Source organism: Lactuca serriola, chromosome 9 (genome assembly GCF_051521515.1).
Source record: "Lactuca serriola cultivar US96UC23 chromosome 9, Lser_US96UC23_V15, whole genome shotgun sequence".
NCBI lineage: Eukaryota > Viridiplantae > Streptophyta > Magnoliopsida > Asterales > Asteraceae > Lactuca > Lactuca serriola.
In genome coordinates, this window is record NC_136416.1 from 5,459,088 (window position 1) to 5,481,022 (window position 21,935).

At 31.6% G+C, this 21,935-nt stretch overlaps 3 long non-coding RNA genes across 3 annotated transcripts; all 3 read right to left on the reverse strand.

Moving 5' to 3' along the window:
• Nucleotides 1–1,759: 1,759 nt before the first annotated feature.
• LOC145076764 (uncharacterized) lies at nucleotides 1,760–5,138 on the reverse strand. The gene is made up of 3 exons (XR_013692795.1): nucleotides 5,013–5,138; nucleotides 2,989–3,049; nucleotides 1,760–1,899 (listed from the first exon to the last, which is right to left on the reverse strand). It is a non-coding gene; the product is annotated as an uncharacterized LOC145076764 (long non-coding RNA).
• Nucleotides 5,139–9,740: 4,602 nt separating this feature from the next.
• On the reverse strand, nucleotides 9,741–13,149 carry LOC145072253 (uncharacterized). Its single transcript, XR_013690958.1, has 2 exons — nucleotides 13,010–13,149; nucleotides 9,741–9,895 (listed from the first exon to the last, which is right to left on the reverse strand). It is a non-coding gene; the product is annotated as an uncharacterized LOC145072253 (long non-coding RNA).
• A 4,593-nt stretch (nucleotides 13,150–17,742) lies between these two features.
• LOC145076745 (uncharacterized) lies at nucleotides 17,743–21,183 on the reverse strand. Its single transcript, XR_013692783.1, has 3 exons — nucleotides 20,976–21,183; nucleotides 18,970–19,030; nucleotides 17,743–17,880 (listed from the first exon to the last, which is right to left on the reverse strand). It is a non-coding gene; the product is annotated as an uncharacterized LOC145076745 (long non-coding RNA).
• Nucleotides 21,184–21,935: the final 752 nt, after the last annotated feature.

Sequence of the window (21,935 nt, forward strand, 5' to 3'; positions counted from 1 at the left end):
GAAAATTCATAACTTCCTCATACGAAGTCAGATTTGGGCGTTCTTTTTATGGATGTTCTCGGTTTAACATATTCTACAACTCTCATTCAGATCGATAATGCTAAAAATCTATCTATCGTAAATTCACTATTTACCTCTCCCGGTGTCGTGCTGGTTTTGCCATAAAACTTCGACGAACCATAACTTCTTCGTTATAACTCGAATTTCGGCGTTCTTCGAATTTCGGCGTTCTTTATATGTACGGAACCCTTGAGACATATTCTACAACTAAGTTACGATTATTTATTTTAAATAATATTTTGTCGAAAAGTCATTTTCAACCCCTATTGTCTTTAAATTGACTAGCCCGGATCTACGGGCGTTACCCAAGGCAAGACAAATACCGATCAAAGACAATTTGACCATTATATTATTACCGAATGGGGGTTTCCAATTACATACCAGAGATTTCTTGCGGCTTGACTTTGACCTCATGAGGAACGATGACCGTTGGAATCCAAATTCCTTCCGCCCCCAAGTAGGGCAGCGGGAAGTGAAATGACCTGGTTGGTGCCAGTGAAAGCATATATGATCCTTCTTGCAATCCCATTGCAGAAGCCATCTCTCTCCGCACTTGAAGCACCTAAATTCCCCCACACTTTCCACATACCTCCTGACCCTCCTAACTTCCAGTGCCCAGTTCAGCATCCTCCAACTCTTCGTCCTCTGCTGAAAAGTCCCTTTTCCTCTTTCCTAGTTGTGACCCTATAACCGGCACTCCCGCAATATTCATCCCAATAGCAACATCTCTCACAATTTGTAGGGCCATAATTTTCTCCTCGAGCTTGGCGATCACCCTGGCGGTGACTTGGTTCACAACACCAAACAATTCTTCTTGCAAAATATGGGATACCTCCACAAAAATCATCTCCAGAATTTGATCAATGGACAATACTGGCCTATCCTGGCCTCTAGCTCTTCCCCCTACCGCCATTACAGCAGTTGCGCCAATCTCTCCCGATCAACCCGCAAGACATAACGGGTACAAAACATATCCCGAAATCGAACCCGAGCAACCGCAGCCCGCTGCTCATTCGAATATGATCCAGTAATCAACCTCCACCAATCCTTTGCTCCGGACCTCAGCAGGTTCAGAGGACACCTGACTTTCTGGTCAGCAGGGCATGAACATGTGAAGAAGCATCCCTCCACGTCAGATAGCCACCTCATGGCCATGATCGGATCCTGAGTCTCGTCAAAAGTAGGGGGCTTCATGTTGTCGAAGTCCGGGTAATGGAAAGCCCGACTGGCTCCTCCCCCTGCCGCCGTTACAGCTGTGGTAGTTGCTGCGACAGCCGTCTCAGCAATCGCTGCATAGAACTCGTCAAAGTACTCAACCATGGCGGTCTTAATAGACCCAAATATCTCGGAAAACTATGCCCGGAACAGAGTAGCAACCTCTTCATGTAGGATCTCTCGAATCCTGGCGCCCTGCTCATCCCACCTCATCTGAACAATAACCTCGGGCACTGTCGGTCCCTCCTGACCACCACCTCCTGATCCTGATCCGAATCTAGTCACAAATCGTCTGGTAACCACCATGCTGAAAATATACCAAGAAGATATCAAACATTCCATATAATAATCTTAGAACTAACTCCCAACAAAGCCCTAGGGGTTGTGACTTCCTTGCTATGCGTATGTGTCACACCCCGCTAAAGCGGAAACACAGGGCGTAGCAGTACAAAGGGTTTCATAGCAAAAGTTAAAAGACAACACCAACCATAGTATTAAAAATCATTACAATTTTACAATGGGTTTGAACAACTTTGAAAAGAAATTACAATGAAAATTGGAATACAACACATGCAAATGCTCCTAACAGTGAAGTGTCCCTAAGTGCCACTTACTCGATAATTCCTGAAAAAGCATGTAAAACGAGCGTCAACTATAAAATAGTTGGTGAGTACTCACAAATAAACAAAATAATCTTGGTTCCATGGGTTGAAATCAAAAGTTTTGATAAAAGTTTCCAATTATACACGTATATTGTTAAAATGAGTAAATAAGTTTGTAAAAACAACGTTCTTTGTCATCATGAGAGATAAAGTATATTGCCCGAATAAGATGCAACATTCATATTTTCAAGGAAGATAAAGTTCGTTACTCAAACGAGTAAACAAGTTTCATTGCTAAAATGAGCTGTCAATTTCGTTGCTACAACGAGCAAACAATTTCATTGCTAAAACATGTATATAAGTTTCCACTAGTAAAAGTTTGTTGTTGTAATGAGAAATAAAGTTCATTGCTATAATGAGAAACCAGTTGATTGCTATTATTGATAACAAGTTTACTGCTATAACGAGAAACGAGTTTGTATGTGTATGAGCAAACAATGAGTCTCAACCAAACCTATGACTGAAGCCCTATCGAGATCTATGCTTATCGTTCCATAGATGAATATGGTATCATGCACTCCAGCAATAGGGCGAGTGAGGAGTTGTCAATTCCTAATAGCGCTATCCATAATGACCATTGGCTCAAAGAGTTAATGGTTAGAGATAAGGGAAGGGCCTTAGTACGATAAGTTCTCATGTTCCGTGTTGCATAGACATACATAAAGAAACATAGCAATACAATAGCAATCATGTTTGATACAAATCAATTTAAATACAACATTAAAATTATAGTTTTTCTGGACATGCTTTTCCACCCCAAAACATAAAAACTGAAAATAGGGGAGTACGTGAATACTCACAATATGCAAAATATAGCAACCAAGTTTATACGACTCAAATAAATACAACGAATATAAATAGTTTAGGACATGCTTTTCCACCCCAAAGCATTTAAAAACCGAAAATAGGGGAGTGGTGAATATTCACAATATGCAAAATATAGTAACCAAATTTATACGAGTCAAATAAATACAACGAACATAAGTAGTTTAGGACATGCTTTTCCACCCCAAAACATAAAAACCGAAAAAGGGGAGTGGCGAATACTCACAATACATTGAGATGATGCAAATGGTGCCTTGACTATGTTCCACGTGTACCACTACCGATTCCTACCATATTGGTATTCACTAGTGAGTCTCTAATCGAAATGTAACACTAGTATACTTACTACTACAATAGAATTATGCCAATACTGAGTCACAATTGAATATTGATAAATTATAAATATTTTTCTGTGGAAATTAAGTTTCAAAGAATCAATTGTTATATAACAATTTAAGCGGAAAATTTCCATTATTGAAATGTTAATATTTAACATTTTAGAGGTGTTCCAATGATTAAATATTCAAAACTAAATCAATTTAGTTCTAAAATTTCCCAAACTTTGCATTTTAGTTTTAATTGAAGTAAAAGACCTCAAGATAAATTTTCTTGAATTTTTGATTTGTCTAACGATTTTTCAACACTTTAGTTTATTGAATAACCATAAAATTATGAAAAATACTAAACAGTAAATAAAAATTACCAAACTTCATATTTTTGTTCTAAATGTGTAAAAGGACTACCAGATAATTTTTCATGGATTATGGATATGCATAACCATTTTTCATACATTTAATTCTCTAAATATATAAAAACTCATGAAAAATAGAAATCAGTTAAGAAAGTGCCCCAAACTTTTTATAGTAATGTCATTACACATACTTAATCTGTGAAAAATATAAAAATGGGTTTCTAAACTGTTTAACCAATTTTTATGATTTTTATGCATTTATTCTAATAAAAATTGAAATAAATATAAACAAATTTTCCAAAAATCATCCAAACTTTTTATTTAACTGTTATTATACATAACTAGGCTGGGAAAAATATAAAAGATATTTTTCAGTGGGTATTTCTATTTTTCCTTGTTTTATCCCCTTAAATAATCATTAATTGAAGAATAAATAATAAACAGTTAAAATAAATTACCAAAAATTTTTATAACATCATTTAGAGTGTAAGTAATCTGGGAAAAATACTAAAAGTGGTTTTCATATTGTATAATCCGGTTTTGGGTATTTATGTGTATTTAAGTGTATTTAACCTTAGAAAATAGGAGAAAATAGTATACAGTAGATAAAAATCATCAACATTTGTATGTGACCTCATACTGTACAACATGATGTTCTGGTAAACTTTCATGAAATTTGGATAATCAGAACTATTTTTCCTATTTTTAGGCCATTATAATTACCAAAAATTGGGAAAAATAGGAAGATATGATGAAAAATTCTGAAATTATTTTTATCCGTCTCCCACCACAGGTAAGAGCTGCGAAAAGTTTTAGATACAATTTTCACACTTCCTAAAGTGGTTTTGTGATTTATTATACCCAAACAAAAAGAAAAAGGAAAATCATACTAAACAGCAACATAAATCGATTAAATTTAATGAGAGGTCATTATTCACCATAGGGGTCATCCAAGAGTTTATTCCGGATTTATAGACCTGTGTAAGTATTTTATATGATTTATTGCCCTATTTTATTGCATTAATTATAATAATTCGAGAAAAATGAATTATCTTCTGGAAATTTACAGAGCATCTTATTTTGTTGATGAGAATCTGGGAAAAATCGGATTTGGTCAGAAAATGATTTTTAGATATTTATTAGGAAATAAATCTTTCATTAACATATTTGAAAGCTTTTTAACAACAACTTTGATCATCAAGCATCTAAACTTGAAGATCATCACATGCATGTTGTTTTGAAGACCATTCATGAGTTTGAAATGTTCAAAAATCGTTTTTGATAGAAAACTTTGGATGCATGTGGTGATTTTTACCCAAAACTTGTATAAAAGGGCATTATGTTGATTTTGACTAAGGTTTTGGTCCTTGGATTTCACCATTAACAACATGCATGTTGTTTTTGGGTGAAATACTACCACCATCATCATCAAAACCATGAGTTTGTGTGTGTGTATGTTTATGTGTTCATGATCTTTCATTAGAATGGTGTAGAAGAACAAAGAAATGCAAGAAAATCCATGAAAACTTGAAGGAAAATGAAAAGAAATGGTGTTCTACCTTAATGAACACCATTAGATGATGAAGATTTTGAGTATCTTGAGTGTTCTTGGACATGTTGGCTGTAAAATTTCGTGGTTCATAGTGGGAGGAAGAGAGAAAATGTGTGTGAGAGTGTGAGAGAGAAATGAGAGAAAAGGAGGGAAGATGGAGTGTGAGAGAGAAGAAGAATCATTTTGTGTTGGGAAGAGGAGAGGCATCTTGGGAGGAGGGATTCCGACTTTGGAGTGGAGAGAGGGTCTCCCTCTCTTAAATTTTATAAAATTATAACTTTATTTTATAAAAATATCACGTTTTTATAAAATATGCACCTTATTTTAATTTTCATTCTCAAAACCTTGATTTTTTTGCATAGAAATAAGGTAAAATACTAATGACTTAAATTTTATTTTTCTTAATTGCATTCTCATAATTTTTATTATTATAAGATCATATTATAAGTTTCATAATTATTTTTATAGAAATTTTTAAGGTTAAAGTTTATAAATATGAGTTTTTAGGGCATTTAGGGTTTTTGAGAGTTTGTAAGTCTTTGGATATCAAAATTAATTAAATTTTGAGACTTCAAACTATTTTAGAGTTTCATAACTCTTATTCAAGTTAGAAATAATGTTTGTAATATTTTTTTTATCGGTTTATTGGCATTCTATGTAGTGATTCCGAGATTCAAGCGAAATTGAGGAATCAAGTATACTAGTCCTAGTCTACAACTTTGACTTAAGTTTTTATGAGACTCCGACCTAATTTCTACAACTAGGTCAAGTGCATAATGTGTGTATATGATTCATGAAATTTTGTTCGAGTCAAAGAGTGACCCAAATATGGATAGTCACTACAGCTCAGTAGATGTAGAATTCACATATCAATGTGAAATCTAAGTACATTATCCATTGATTCTAATTGTTTCCAGGTTTCTAGTAGGTTATAACTTAGCTTCCAGTTACTAAGTCTAGTGTGTGTAGAGCCTATATGTGCAACTAAGTCTAGTCAAATCTAGAACCGACTCGAATTTTGACGGTTGTCACAGTCTCCCACGGTTAGAAGAATTTCGTCCCGAAATTCAATTCGTGACACATTCTATTAGAACTCAGCCGGATAAAATTGTATAATTTGAGAGGTGATGACTTGAAGAGCTCTTTGATTATTTTGGGTTAATTCCTCAAGGGAAGAGCCCAAATCTTTAGCTATAATCAAATTAATGTTTCCCTAATTCTAGTTCTACAGTCTAGATTGCGAGAAATTAGGATCATGGAAATCATGATCCAACCATGGTGACCTAGTTGAAAAAGATCATCTAGTTAGATATTATCTGAATTAAAAGAGCGGTATAAGTTTTGCTGAATCACCAACTGCACTGAGCGTTAAATCCGCATTGATGCTTAAGTTGCATTCTAAATTAGCACTAAGTGTTAATTCGCCACCTAATAAAGAAGAGATTAGGGTTAGATATTACCTCTGGAAAATATATATTTCGAAATAAGAAGGGGTAGCACGAATGAAAGGGAAGCGATCGAGTGTAAGTTCCTAAAAATACGTAGTAAGGGTAGGCAACGAAGCTTTGGTACATCTCAAATGTAAAGGCTATTTAAGTCATCTACAAAATAAATTACGAAATGATTGAGGATATCCGAGGCTATAATTACTACTACGGTTACTCTTACAATAATAGAACTATATTCGAAGAGTATATATAATTAGAGAGTCATTGTTTCTAATGAAGGCGGTGAAAGTTTATGGTAAATTAAATCACATTGTGTAGATAGCACTTTAAGTGCTTAGAAGTGATAAAAATCTCACTGTTATCAAAATGTATGTTTAGAAATGATAATTAATCTCACTATTATCAAAATGTGTAATAATTCCAACACAATGAAGATACATGTGTGGCGATCAAATAAAGTAGTAAAATAATATAAGGATTAATTAAGGTTAAAGGTTTAAGTCGTCATTAAAGGAATTTGTATAGAAATATTTGTATTAAACTTTTGAGAAATTGTCCAATTGTCTAAGTCAGGACAAATTCAAGTTTACGAGGAGTCATAATACTTATGAAAACAAGTTTGAGAGTTTAGTAACTCACTGAAAATTGCAAAGTAGAATACTATTGTAAGAAAGGTGTAAAAATGTTAATCTTTGAAAATAGTGCATTCATAGTTTAGTGTTTCTACAAAAACAATCATTTAGAGAATAGATAATCGTAAAATTCAAAAATTTTGATGTATTTAAAGAAAAGAAGAAACATAAGGAAATATATCCTTCACATATATTTTCCGGATATAGAAAAATTATAAGCATACGAGTATTCATCTTGTGTATTACTTATAACGAAAAATACAATGAAACTTGCATTTTAAATCAAGTTTCCAAATTTATAACGAAAGAGCAAATGTAAATAAGGATTACTTGTTTATTGTAGATTTCAAAATAAAAACAAGATGTATATGGAAAAAGGCATAATTGAATATTAAAAAGTTGACTAAATCGAAATTATGACTCACAACTACACACGTATTAATCGCTCAAAACGAAAGGGGTAGACTTCTAGCCTATATGTGTACGAACATGGTACCAAGAGAAGCAAAATAGATAGTAACAAAGTTAGAAAATGTATTATGTTAATATTATGGCGTGCGAGATCTAAAATCAGAAGGAGAGCGAGAAATAAAGTTTGGGGGAAAGAAAAAGGAAGGTAGCAGCGACAATGATTGTTATTGTTAAAATTATAAGAACAATACCTATAGGTAGATTTAAAACCAAGTTGAGATATATTTCAAACTTCAATATTTATTGTATATTGATGATTAAATAAACATATGGGAGTTTTAAAGTGTTTGCTAAGGATTTCTAAAAATTCACGAGTTATCTATTAAGCTAAACTCCATTTGTGAAAAAGAAGAAACACTAAAACTTGTAATTCAAAATCTAACAATTTTGACCTTTTTGATTAGGGTCCAATAATGGTTAAAACAGATAAAGTAAAGACTTAACATATTTAGACGAATAATTGTGCATTGTCAAAAGTACGTCGCTGCAAGTTTAAAAGTGAACACTAAGTTTTGCAATGTTGTAAGTTTTATAAACACAAATTATAAAACTAATTTGAAATAAAATAAACAAATAAGGTGTGTTTTGAAATATAGGCATCAATGATGTCTTTTAAGCACATTTGGATTGGAAAGTTGTAACACTACCATGTTAGGTTACTAGAATACACATTTAAGTTTAGTACAATGCGTAAATGAGAAAGTAGTCAAAAGACTTAAAACAAAAGTGGTTTGAAAGATCCGATGAAGCTTTTACGCGTAATATGAACTTCAATGTCATATGTCTATGTTTTATAGCATAGAATTTAAACACTTTTATAAAAGAAAATGTTTCTAAGTTTTTCGAAAACGTGCCAAAATGGTAATCAAGGTTTAAAATGGTTTCTATGCCCTTTAAAAGCACATCTATCCATTGAAATGGATTTGAAATGAAATTGAAATAGCAAGGTAAAAACCAATATTGGTTAAGTTGAGTTTTGGAGAAAATCGTTAAGTTAAAGCAAATTGTCAAAAGAGTTTTAGCGAGAATATGGCTTAAATTGTTAGGACATGTCTACTAAGTTGAATGAAGTGGATATAAAATATTTTATCGATAATAAATAAAACCGATGAAGCGAAATAATTTTTCGATGGAAGATTAAGAAGTAAGGAATAAGTATGTTAGTATACCTAATCATACTTAAATACTAAGGCGAGTACAAGGCGAGTACCGATGTCTTTTCCCCAAGATAAAGAACAAGAAAAAAAATTATTTGAAAAACGTTTTATGGTGTCAATGCAGTTTCACAGCCTTTTATAGAGGTCAAAGGGACATCCTATGTTAAGTTTGAAGCTCAAGGTGGAAACAACATAGAGTTAAATCGTAGAGTATTAATAAGGTCTCACGTATGGGTAGCAATGGGTTAAACCTCTGTGTCTCCTCCTGAGTCGAATATGGAATGTCTGCTAATGGTATCCAAGTGATTACTTAGTGGCGACTCATCTACCTCCTGACGCGATACTCCAATTATCATTCGTGTCGATATCGAAATGCTTTTTCCTAGTCGTAACTCTAGTACGAAGACGATGAAGAGGTATTGAGGAATAATTGGTATAGGTTTCGACTTATGATTATTACTAGTGTATATCTAGCTACTAACCTTACATCTAAAGTCAATAGCTACCAAGGAATACTCATTCTCAGTACTAAGTGCATTGCTCCTAGAGTGGCTAGTGATATAACCTAAGTGGTTAACCTAGCACTTGATAAGGGATAAGAATATTTCTAAATAAAGGCATTGTGGTAAAAGTGTACTTAGTTTCTAAGTGTACTTAGATGAATGCCTATAATATGCAATGCCCGTACGCACACCGAAAAACTTTGTTTTTCAAAAGTTCAAGCTGAAAATCGTTTTGAACATAATTCTACTATAACTGTTTCAAGCCTTGCATTAAATTTCCTTAATTAAGCATAGTTGGCCAGGCTATACTTAATTAGAGTCCAATAATGCGTACTCGAATTAGTTATACTAGTAGTACGTTCGGTATTTTAAAAACATTTTGAAATTTTTTTTTGGCTATAGTTGTGGTTCTCCAAAGGAAAACCGGTATTCTCCATAACCTTCGGCTCTGATACCATTTCCTGTCACACCCCGCTAAAGCGGAAACACAGGGCGTAGCAGTACAAAGGGTTTCATAGCAAAAGTTAAAAGACAACACCAACCATAGTATTAAAAATCATTACAACTTTACAATGGGTTTGAACAACTTTGAAAAGAAATTACAATGAAAATTGGAATACAACACATGCAAATGCTCCTAACAGTGAAGTGTCCCTAAGTGCCACTTACTCGATAATTCCTGAAAAAGCATGTAAAACGAGCGTCAACTATAAAATAGTTGGTGAGTACTCACAAATAAACAAAATAATCTTGGTTCCATGGGTTGAAATCAAAAGTTTTGATAAAAGTTTCCAATAATACAAGTATATTGTTAAAATGAGTAAATAAGTTTGTAAAAGCAACGTTCTTTGTCATCATGAGAGATAAAGTATATTGCCCGAATAAGATGCAACATTCATATTTTCATGGAAGATAAAGTTCGTTGCTCAAACGAGTAAACAAGTTTCATTGCTAAAATGAGCTGTCAATTTCGTTGCTACAAGGAGCAAACAATTTCATTGCTAAAACATGTATATAAGTTTCCACTAGTAAAAGTTTGTTGTTGTAATGAGAAATAAAGTTCATTGCTATAATGAGAAACCAGTTGATTGCTATTATTGATAACAAGTTTATTGCTATAACGAGAAACGAGTTTGTATGTGTATGAGCAAACAATGAGTCTCAACCAAACCTATGACTGAAGCCCTATCGAGATCTATGCTTATCGTTCCATAGATGAATATGGTATCATGCACTCCAGCAATAGGGCGAGTGAGGAGTTGTCAATTCCTAATAGCGCTATCCATAATGACCATTGGCTCAAAGAGTTAATGGTTAGAGATAAGGGAACGACCTTAGTACGATAAGTTCTCATGTTCCGTGTTGCATAGACATACATAAAGAAACATAGCAATACAATAACAATCATGTTTGATACAAATCAATTTAAATACAACATTAAAATTATAGTTTTTCTGGACATGCTTTTCCACCCCAAAACATAAAAACTGAAAATAGGGGAGTACGTGAATACTCACAATATGCAAAATATAGCAACCAAGTTTATACGAGTCAAATAAATACAACGAATATAAATAGTTTAGGACATGCTTTTCCACCCCAAAACATTTAAAAACCGAAAATAGGGGAGTGGTGAATATTCACAATATGCAAAATATAGTAACCAAATTTATACGAGTCAAATAAATACAACGAACATAAGTAGTTTAGGACATGCTTTTCCACCCCAAAACATAAAAACCGAAAAAGGGGAGTGGCGAATACTCATAATACATTGAGATGATGCAAATGGTGCCTTGACTATGTTCCACGTGTACCACTACCGATTCCTACCATATTGGTATTCACTAGTGAGTCTCTAATCGAAATGTAACACTAGTATACTTACTACTACAATAGAATTATGCCAATACTGAGTCACAATTGAATATTGATAATTTAAAAATATTTTTCTGTGGAAATTAAGTTTCAAAGAATCAATTGTTATATAACAATTTAAGTGGAAAATTTCCATTATTGAAATGTTAATATTTAACATTTTAGAGGTGTTCCAATGATTAAATATTCAAAACTAGATCAATTTAGTTCTAAAATTTCCCAAACTTTGCATTTTAGTTTTAATTGAAGTAAAAGACCTCAAGATAAATGTTCTTGAATTTTTGATTTGTCTAACGATTTTTCAACACTTTAGTTTATTGAATAACCATAAAATTATGAAAAATACTAAACAGTAAATAAAAATTACCAAACTTCATATTTTGGTTCTAAATGTGTAAAAGGACTACCAGATAATTTTTCATGGATTATGGATATGCATAACCATTTTTCATATATTTAATTCTCTAAATATATAAAAATTCATGAAAAATAGAAATAAGTTAAGAAAGTGCCCCAAACTTTTTATGGTAATGTCATTACACATACTTAATGTGTGAAAAATATAAAAATGGGTTTCTAAACTGTTTAACCAATTTTTATGATTTTTATGCATTTATTCTAATAAAAATTGAAATAAATATAAAAAAAGTTTCCAAAAATTATCCAAACTTTTTATTTAACTGTTATTATACATAACTAGTCTGGGAAAAATATAAAAGATATTTTTCAGTGGGTATTTCTATTTTTCCTTGTTTTATCCCCTTAAATAATCATTAATTGAAGAATAAATAATAAACAGTTAAAATAAATTACCAAAAATTTTTGTAACATCATTTAGAGTGTAAGTAATCTGGGAAAAATACTAAAAGTGGTTTTCATATTGTATAATCCGGTTTTGGGTATTTATGTATATTTAAGTGTATTTAACTTTAGAAAATAGGAGAAAAATAGTATACAGTAGATAAAAATCATCAACATTTTTATGTGACCTCATAATGTACAAAATGATGTTCTGGTAAAATTTCATGAATTTTGGATAATCAGAACTATTTTTCCTATTTTTAGGCCATTATAATTACCAAAAATTGGGAAAAATAGGAAGACATGATGAAAAATTCTGCAATTATTTTTCTCCGTCTCCCACCACAGGTAAGAGCTGCGAAAAGTTTTAGATACAATTTTCACACTTCCTAAAGTGGGTTTGTGATTTATTATACCCAAACAAAAAGAAAATGGAAAATCATACTAAACAGCAACATAAATCGATTACATTTAATGAGAGGTCATTAATCACCATAGGGGTCATCCAAGAATTTATTCCGGATTTATAGACCTCTGTAAGTATTTTATATGATTTATTGCCCTATTTTATTGCATTAATTATAATAATTCGAGAAAAATGAATTATCTTCTGGAAATTTACAGAGCATCTTATTTTGTTGATGAGAATCTGGGAAAAATCGGATTTGGTCAGAAAATGATTTTTAGATAATTATTTAGAAATAAATCTTTCATTAACATATTTGAAAGCTTTTTAACAACAACTTTGATCATCAAGCATCTAAACTTGAAGATCATCACATGCATGTTGTTTTGAAGACCATTCATGAGTTTGAAATGTTCAAAAATCGTTTTTGATAGAAAACTTTGGATGCATGTGGTGATTTTTACCCAAAACTTGTATAAAAGGGCATTATGTTGATTTTGACTTAGGTTTTGGTCCTTGGATTTCACCATTAACAACATGCATGTTGTTTTTGGGTGAAATACTACCACCATCATCATCAAAACCATGAGTTTGTGTGTGTGTATGTTTATGTGTTCATGATCTTTCATTAGAATGGTGTAGAAGAACAAAGAAATGCAAGAAAATCCATGAAAACTTGAAGGAAAATGAAAAGAAATGGTGTTCTACCTTAATGAACACCATTAGATGATGAAGATTTTGAGTATCTTGAGTGTTCTTGGACATGTTGGCTGTAAAATTTCGTGGTTCATAGTGGGAGGAAGAGAGAAAATGTGTGTGAGAGTGTGAGAGAGAAATGAGAGAAAATGAGGGAAGATGGAGTGTGAGGAAGAAGAAGAATCATTTTGTGTTGGGAAGAGGAGAGGCATCTTGGGAGGAGGGAGTCCGGCTTTGGAGTGGAGAGAGGGTCTCCCTCTCTTAAATTTTATAAAATTATAACTTTATTTTATAAAAATTTCAAGTTTTTATAAAATATGCACCTTATTTTAATTTTCATTCTCAAAACCTTGATTTTTTTGCATAGAAATAAGGTTAAATACTAATGACTTAAATTGTATTTTTCTTAATTGCATTTTCATAATTTTTATTATTATAAGATCATATTATAAGTTTCATAATTATTTTTATAGAAATTTTTAAGGTTAAAGTTTATAAATATGAGTTTTTAGGGCATTTAGGGTTTTTGAGAGTTTGTAAGTCTTTGGATATCAAAATTAATTAAATTTTGAGACTTCAAACTATTTTAGAGTTTCATAACTCTTATTCAAGTTAGAAATAATGTTTGTAATATTTTTTTTATCGGTTTATTGGCATTCTATGTAGTGATTCCGAGATTCAAGCGAAATTGAGGAATCAAGTATACTAATCCTAGTCTACAACTTTGACTTAAGTTTCTATGAGACTCCGACCTAATTTCTACAACTAGGTCAAGTGCATAATGTGTGTATATGATTCATGAAATTTTGTTCGAGTCAAAGAGTGACCCAAATATGGATAGTCACTACAGCTCAGTAGATGTAGAATTCACATATCAATGTGAAATCTAAGTACACTATCCATTGATTCTAATTGTTTCCAGGTTTCTAGTAGGTTATAAATTAGCTTCCAGTTACTAAGTCTTGTGTGTGTAGAGCCTATATGTGCAACTAAGTCTAGTCAAATCTAGAACCGACTCGAATTTTGACGGTTGTCACAGTCTCCCACGGTTAGAAGAATTTCGTCCCGAAATTCAATTCGTGACACATTCTATTAGAACTCAGCCGGATAAAATTGTATAATTTGAGAGGTGATGACTTGAAGAGCTCTTTGATTATTTTGGGTTAATTCCTCAAGGGAAGAGCCCAAATCTTTAGCTATAATCAAATTAATGTTTCCCTAATTCTAGTTCTACAGTCTAGATTGCGAGAAATTAGGATCATGGAAATAATGATCCAACCATGGTGACCTAGTTGAAAAAGATCATCTAGTTAGATATTATCTGAATTAAAAGAGCGGTATAAGTTTTGCTGAATCACCAACTGCACTGAGCGTTAAATCCGCATTGATGCTTAAGTTGCATTCTAAATTAGCACTAAGTGTTAATTCGCCACATAATAAAGAAGAGATTAGGGTTAGATATTACCTCTGGAAAATATATATTTCGAAATAAGAAGGGGTAGCACGAATGAAAGGGAAGCGATCGAGGGTAAGTTCCTAAAAATACGTAGTAAGGGTAGGCAACGAAGCTTTGGTACATCTCAAATGTAAAGGCTATTTAAGTCATCTACAAAATAAATTACGAAATGATTGAGGATATCCGAGGCTATAATTACTACTACGGTTACTCTTACAATAATAGAACTATATTCGAAGAGTATATATAATTAGAGAGTCATTGTTTCTAATGAAGGCGGTGAAAGTTTATGGTAAATTAAATCACATTGTGTAGATAGCACTTTAAGTGCTTAGAAGTGATAAAAATCTCATTGTTATCAAAATGTATGTTTAGAAATGATAATTAATCTCACTATTATCAAAATGTGTAATAATTCCAACACAATGAAGATACATGTGTGGCGATCAAATAAAGCAGTAAAATAATATAAAGATTAATTAAGGTTAAAGGTTTAAGTCGTCATTAAAGGAATTTGTATAGAAATATTTGTATTAAACTTTTGAGAAATTGTCCAATTGTCTAAGTCAGGACAAATTCAAGTTTACGAGGAGTCATAATACTTATGAAAACAAGTTTGAGAGTTTAGTAACTCACTGAAAATTGCAAAGTAGAATACTATTGTAAGAAAGGTGTAAAAATGTTAATCTTTGAAAATAGTGCATTCATAGTTTAGTGTTTCTACAAAAACAATCATTTAGAGAATAGATAATCGTAAAATTCAAAAATTTTGATGTATTTAAAGAAAAGAAGAAACATAAGGAAATATATCCTTCACATATATTTTCCGGATATAGAAAAATTATAAGCATACGAGTATTCATCTTGTGTATTACTTATAACGAAAAACACAATGAAACTTGCATTTTAAATCAAGTTTCCAAATTTAGAACGAAAGAGCAAATGTAAATAAGGATTACTTGTTTATTGTAGATTTCAAAATAAAAACAAGATGTATATGGAAAAAGGCATAATTGAATATTAAAAAGTTGACTAAATCGAAATTATGACTCACAACTACACACGTATTAATCGCTCAAAACGAAAGGGGTAGACTTCTAGCCTATATGTGTACGAACATGGTACCAAGAGAAGCAAAATAGATAGTAACAAAGTTAGACAATGTATTATGTTAATATTATGGCGTGCGAGAGCTAAAATCAGAAGGAGAGCGAGAAATAAAGTTTGGGGGAAAGAAAAAGGAAGGTAGCAGCGACAATGATTGTTATTGTTAAAATTATAAGAACAATACCTATAGGTAGATTTAAAACCAAGTTGAGATATATTTCAAACTTCAATATTTGATGTATATTGATGATTAAATAAACATATGGGAGTTTTAAAGTGTTTGCTAAGGATTTCTAAAAATTCACGAGTTATCTATTAAGCTAAACTCCATTTGTGAAAAAGAAGAAACACTAAAACTTGTAATTCAAAATCTAACAATTTTGACCTTTTTGATTAGGGTCCAATAATGGTTAAAACAGATAAAGTAAAGACTTAACATATTTAGATGAATAATTGTGCATTGTCAAAAGTACGTCGCTGCAAGTTTAAAAGTGAACACTAAGTTTTGCAATGTTGTAAGTTTTATAAACACAAATTATAAAACTAATTTGAAATAAAATAAACAAATAAGGTGTGTTTTGAAATGTAGGCATCAATGATGTCTTTTACGCACATTTGGATTGGAAAGTTGTAACACTACCATGTTAGGTTACTAGAATACACATTTAAGTTTTGTACAATGCGTAAATGAGAAAGTAGTCAAAAGACTTAAAACAAAAGTGGTTTGAAAGATCCGATGAAGCTTTTACGCGTAATATGAACTTCAATGTCATATGTCTATGTTTTATAGCATAGAATTTAAACACTTTTATAAAAGAAAATGTTTCTAAGTTTTTCGAAAACGTGCCAAAATGGTAATCAAGGTTTAAAATGGTTTCTATGCCCTTTAAAAGCACATCTATCCATTGAAATGGATTTGAAATGAAATTGAAATAGCAAGGTAAAAACCAATATTGGTTAAGTTGAGTTTTGGAGAAAATCGTTAAGTTAAAGCAAATTGTCAAAAGAGTTTTAGCGAGAATATGGCTTAAATTGTTAGGACATGTCTACTAAGTTGAATGAAGTGGATATAAAATATTTTATCGATAATAAATAAAACCGATGAAGCGAAATAATTTTTCGATGGAAGATTAAGAAGTAAGGAATAAGTATGTTAGTATAGCTAATCATACTTAAATACTAAGATGAGTACCGATGTCTTTTTCCCAAGATAAAGAACAAGAAAAAAATTATTTGAAAAACGTTTTATGGTGTCAATGCAGTTTCACAGCCTTTTATAGAGGTCAAAGGGACATCCTATGTTAAGTTTGAAGCTCAAGGTGGAAACAACATAGAGTTAAATCGTAGAGTATTAATAAGGTCTCACGTATGGGTAGCAATGGGTTAAACCTCTGTGTCTCCTCCTGAGTCGAATCTGGAATGTCTGCTAATGGTATCCAAGTGATTACTTAGTGGCGACTCATCTACCTCCTGACGCGATACTCCAATTATCATTCGTGTCGATATCGAAATGCTTTTTCCTAGTCGTAACTCTAGTACGAAGACGATGAAGAGGTATTGAGGAATAATTGGTATAGGTTTCGACTTATGATTATTACTAGTGTATATCTAGCTACTAACCTTACATCTAAAGTCAATAGCTACCAAGGAATACTCATTCTCAGTACTAAGTGCATTGCTCCTAGAGTGGCTAGTGATATAACCTAAGTGGTTAACCTAGCACTTGATAAGGGATAAGAATATTTCTAAATAAAGGCATTGTGGTAAAAGTGTACTTAGTTTCTAAGTGTACTTAGATGAATGCCTATAATATGCAATGCCCGTACGCACACCGAAAAACTTTGTTTTTCAAAAGTTCAAGCTGAAAATCGTTTTGAACATAATTCTACTATAACTGTTTCAAGCCTTGCATTAAATTTCCTTAATTAAGCATAGTTGGCCAGGCTATACTTAATTAGAGTCCAATAATGCGTACTCGAATTAGTTATACTAGTAGTACGTTCGGTATTTTAAAAACATTTTGAAATTTTTTTTTGGCTATAGTTGTGGTTCTCCAAATGAAAACCGGTATTCTCTATAACCTTCGGCTCTGATACCATTTCCTGTCACACCCCGCTAAAGCGGAAACACAGGGCGTAGCAGTACAAAGGGTTTCATAGCAAAAGTTAAAAGACAACACCAACCATAGTATTAAAAATCATTACAATTTTACAATGGGTTTGAACAACTTTGAAAAGAAATTACAATGAAAATTGGAATACAACACATGCAAATGCTCCTAACAGTGAAGTGTCCCTAAGTGCCACTTACTCGATAATTCCTGAAAAAGCATGTAAAACGAGCGTCAACTATAAAATAGTTGGTGAGTACTCACAAATAAACAAAATAATCTTGGTTCCATGGGTTGAAATCAAAAGTTTTGATAAAAGTTTCCAATAATACAAGTATATTGTTAAAATGAGTAAATAAGTTTGTAAAAGCAACGTTCTTTGTCATCATGAGAGATAAAGTATATTGCCCGAATAAGATGCAACATTCATATTTTCATGGAAGATAAAGTTCGTTGCTCAAACGAGTAAACAAGTTTCATTGCTAAAATGAGCTGTCAATTTCGTTGCTACAAGGAGCAAACAATTTCATTGCTAAAACATGTATATAAGTTTCCACTAGTAAAAGTTTGTTGTTGTAATGAGAAATAAAGTTCATTGCTATAATGAGAAACCAGTTGATTGCTATTATTGATAACAAGTTTATTGCTATAACGAGAAACGAGTTTGTATGTGTATGAGCAAACAATGAGTCTCAACCAAACCTATGACTGAAGCCCTATCGAGATCTATGCTTATCGTTCCATAGATGAATATGGTATCATGCACTCCAGCAATAGGGCGAGTGAGGAGTTGTCAATTCCTAATAGCGCTATCCATAATGACCATTGGCTCAAAGAGTTAATGGTTAGTGATAAGGGAAGGACCTTAGTACGATAAGTTCTCATGTTCCGTGTTGCATAGACATACATAAAGAAACATAGAAATACAATAGCAATCATGTTTGATACAAATCAATTTAAATACAACATGAAAATTATAGTTTTTCTGGACATGCTTTTCCACCCCAAAACATAAAAACTGAAAATAGGGGAGTATGTGAATACTCACAATATGCAAAATATAGCAACCAAGTTTATACGACTCAAATAAATACAACGAATATAAATAGTCTAGGACATGCTTTTCCACCCCAAAACATTTAAAAACCGAAAATAGGGGAGTGGTGAATATTCACAATATGCAAAATATAGTAACCAAATTTATACGAGTCAAATAAATACAACGAACATAAGTAGTTTAGGACATGCTTTTCCACCCCAAAACATAAAAACCGAAAAAGGGGAGTGGCGAATACTCACAATACATTGAGATGATGCAAATGGTGCCTTGACTATGTTCCACGTGTACCACTACCGATTCCTACCATATTGGTATTCACTAGTGAGTCTCTAATCGAAATGTAACACTAGTATACTTACTACTCCAATAGAATTATGCCAATACTGAGTCACAATTGAATATTGATAAATTATAAATATTTTTCTGTGGAAATTAAGTTTCAAAGAATCAATTGTTATTTAACAATTTAAGCGGAAAATTTCCATTATTGAAATGTTAATATTTAACATTTTAGAGGTGTTCCAATGATTAAATATTCAAAACTAAATCAATTTAGTTCTAAAATTTCCCAAACTTTGCATTTTAGTTTTAATTGAAGTAAAAGACCTCAAGATAAATGTTCTTGAATTTTTGATTTGTCTAACGATTTTTCAACACTTTAGTTTATTGAATAACCATAAAATTATGAAAAATACTAAACAGTAAATAAAAATTACCAAACTTCATATTTTGGTTCTAAATGTTTAAAAGGACTACCAGATAGTTTTTCATGGATTATGGATATGCATAACCATTTTTCATATATTTAATTTTCTAAATATATAAAAATTCATGAAAAATAGAAATCAGTTAAGAAAGTGCCCCAAACTTTTTATAGTAATGTCATTACACATACTTAATCTGTGAAAAATATAAAAATGGGTTTCTAAACTGTTTAACCAATTTTTATGATTTTTATGCATTTATTCTAATAAAATGTGAAATAAATATAAAAAAGTTTCCAAAAATTATCCAAACTTTTTATTTAACTGTTATTATACATAACTAGGCTGGGAAAAATATAAAAGATATTTTTCAGTGGGTATTTCTATTTTTCCTTGTTTTATCCCCTTAAATAATCATTAATTGAAGAATAAATAATAAACAGTTAAAATAAATTACCGAAATTTTTTGTAACATCATTTAAAGTGTAAGTAATCTGGGAAAAATACTAAAAGTGGTTTTCATATTGTATAATCCGGTTTTGGGTATTTATGTGTATTTAAGTGTATTTAACCTTAGAAAATAGGAGAAAAATAGTATACAGTACATAAAAATCATCAACATTTGTATGTGACCTCATACTGTACAAAATGATGTTCTGGTAAAATTTCATGAATTTTGGATAATCAGAACTATTTTTCCTATTTTTAGGCCATTATAATTACCAAAAGTTGGGAAAAATAGGAAGACATGATGAAAAATTCTGAAATTATTTTTCTCCGTCTCCCAACACAGGTAAGATACAATTTTCACACTTCCTAAAGTGGGTTTGTGATTTATTATACCCAAACAAAAAGAAAATGGAAAATCATACTAAACAGCATCATAAATCGATTAAATTTAATGAGAGGTCATTATTCACCATAGGGGTCATCCAAGAATTTATTCCGGATTTATAGACCTCTGTAAGTATTTTATATGATTTATTGCCCTATTTTATTGCATTAATTATAATAATTCGAGAAAAATGAATTATCTTCTGGAAATTTACAGAGCATCTTATTTTGTTGATGAGAATCTGGGAAAAATCGGATTTGGTCAGAAAATGATTTTTAGATATTTATTTGGAAATAAATCTTTCATTAACATATTTGAAAGCTTTTTAACAACAACTTTGATCATCAAGCATCTAAACTTGAAGATCATCACATGCATGTTGTTTTGAAGACCATTCATGAGTTTGAAATGTTCAAAAATCGTTTTTGATAGAAAACTTTGGATGCATGTGGTGATTTTTACCCAAAACTTGTATAAAAGGGCATTATGTTGATTTTGACTTAGGTTTTGGTCCTTGGATTTCACCATTAACAACATGCATGTTGTTTTTGGGTGAAATACTACCACCATCATCATCAAAACCATGAGTTTGTGTGTGTGTATGTTTATGTGTTCATGATCTTTCATTAGAATGGTGTAGAAGAACAAAGAAATGCAAGAAAATCCATGAAAACTTGAAGGAAAATGAAAAGAAATGGTGTTCTACCTTAATGAACACCATTAGATGATGAAGATTTTGAGTATCTTGAGTGTTCTTGGACATGTTGGCTGTAAAATTTCGTGGTTCATAGTAGGAGGAAGAGAGAAAATGTGTGTGAGAGTGTGAGAGAGAAATGAGAGAAAATGAGGGAAGATGGAGTGTGAGAGAGAAGAAGAATCATTTTGTGTTGGGAAGAGGAGAGGCATCTTGGGAGGAGGGAGTCCGACTTTGGAGTGGAGAGAGGGTCTCCCTCTCTTAAATTTTATAAAATTATAACTTTATTTTATAAAAATATCAAGTTTTTATAAAATATGCACCTTATTTTAATTTTCATTCTCAAAACCTTGATTTTTTTGCATAAAAATAAGGTTAAATACTAATGACTTAAATTTTATTTTTCTTAATTGCATTCTCATAATTTTTATTATTATAAGATCATATTATAAGTTTCATAATTATTTTTATAGAAATTTTTAAGGTTAAAGTTTATAAATATGAGTTTTTAGGGCATTTAGGGTTTTTGAGAGTTTGTAAGTCTTTGGATATCAAAATTAATTAAATTTTGAGACTTCAAACTATTTTAGAGTTTCATAACTCTTATTCAAGTTAGAAATAATGTTTGTAATATTTTTTTTTTATCGGTTTATTGGCATTCTATGTAGTGATTCCGAGATTCAAGCGAAATTGAGGAATCAAGTATACTAGTCCTAGTCTACAACTTTGACTTAAGTTTCTATGAGACTCCGACCTAATTTCTACAACTAGGTCAAGTGCATAATGTGTGTATATGATTCATGAAATTTTGTTCGAGTCAAAGAGTGACCCAAATATGGATAGTCACTACAGCTCAGTAGATGTAGAATTCACATATCAATGTGAAATCTAAGTACACTATCCATTGATTCTAATTGTTTCCAGGTTTCTAGTAGGTTATAACTTAGCTTCCAGTTACTAAGTCTAGTGTGT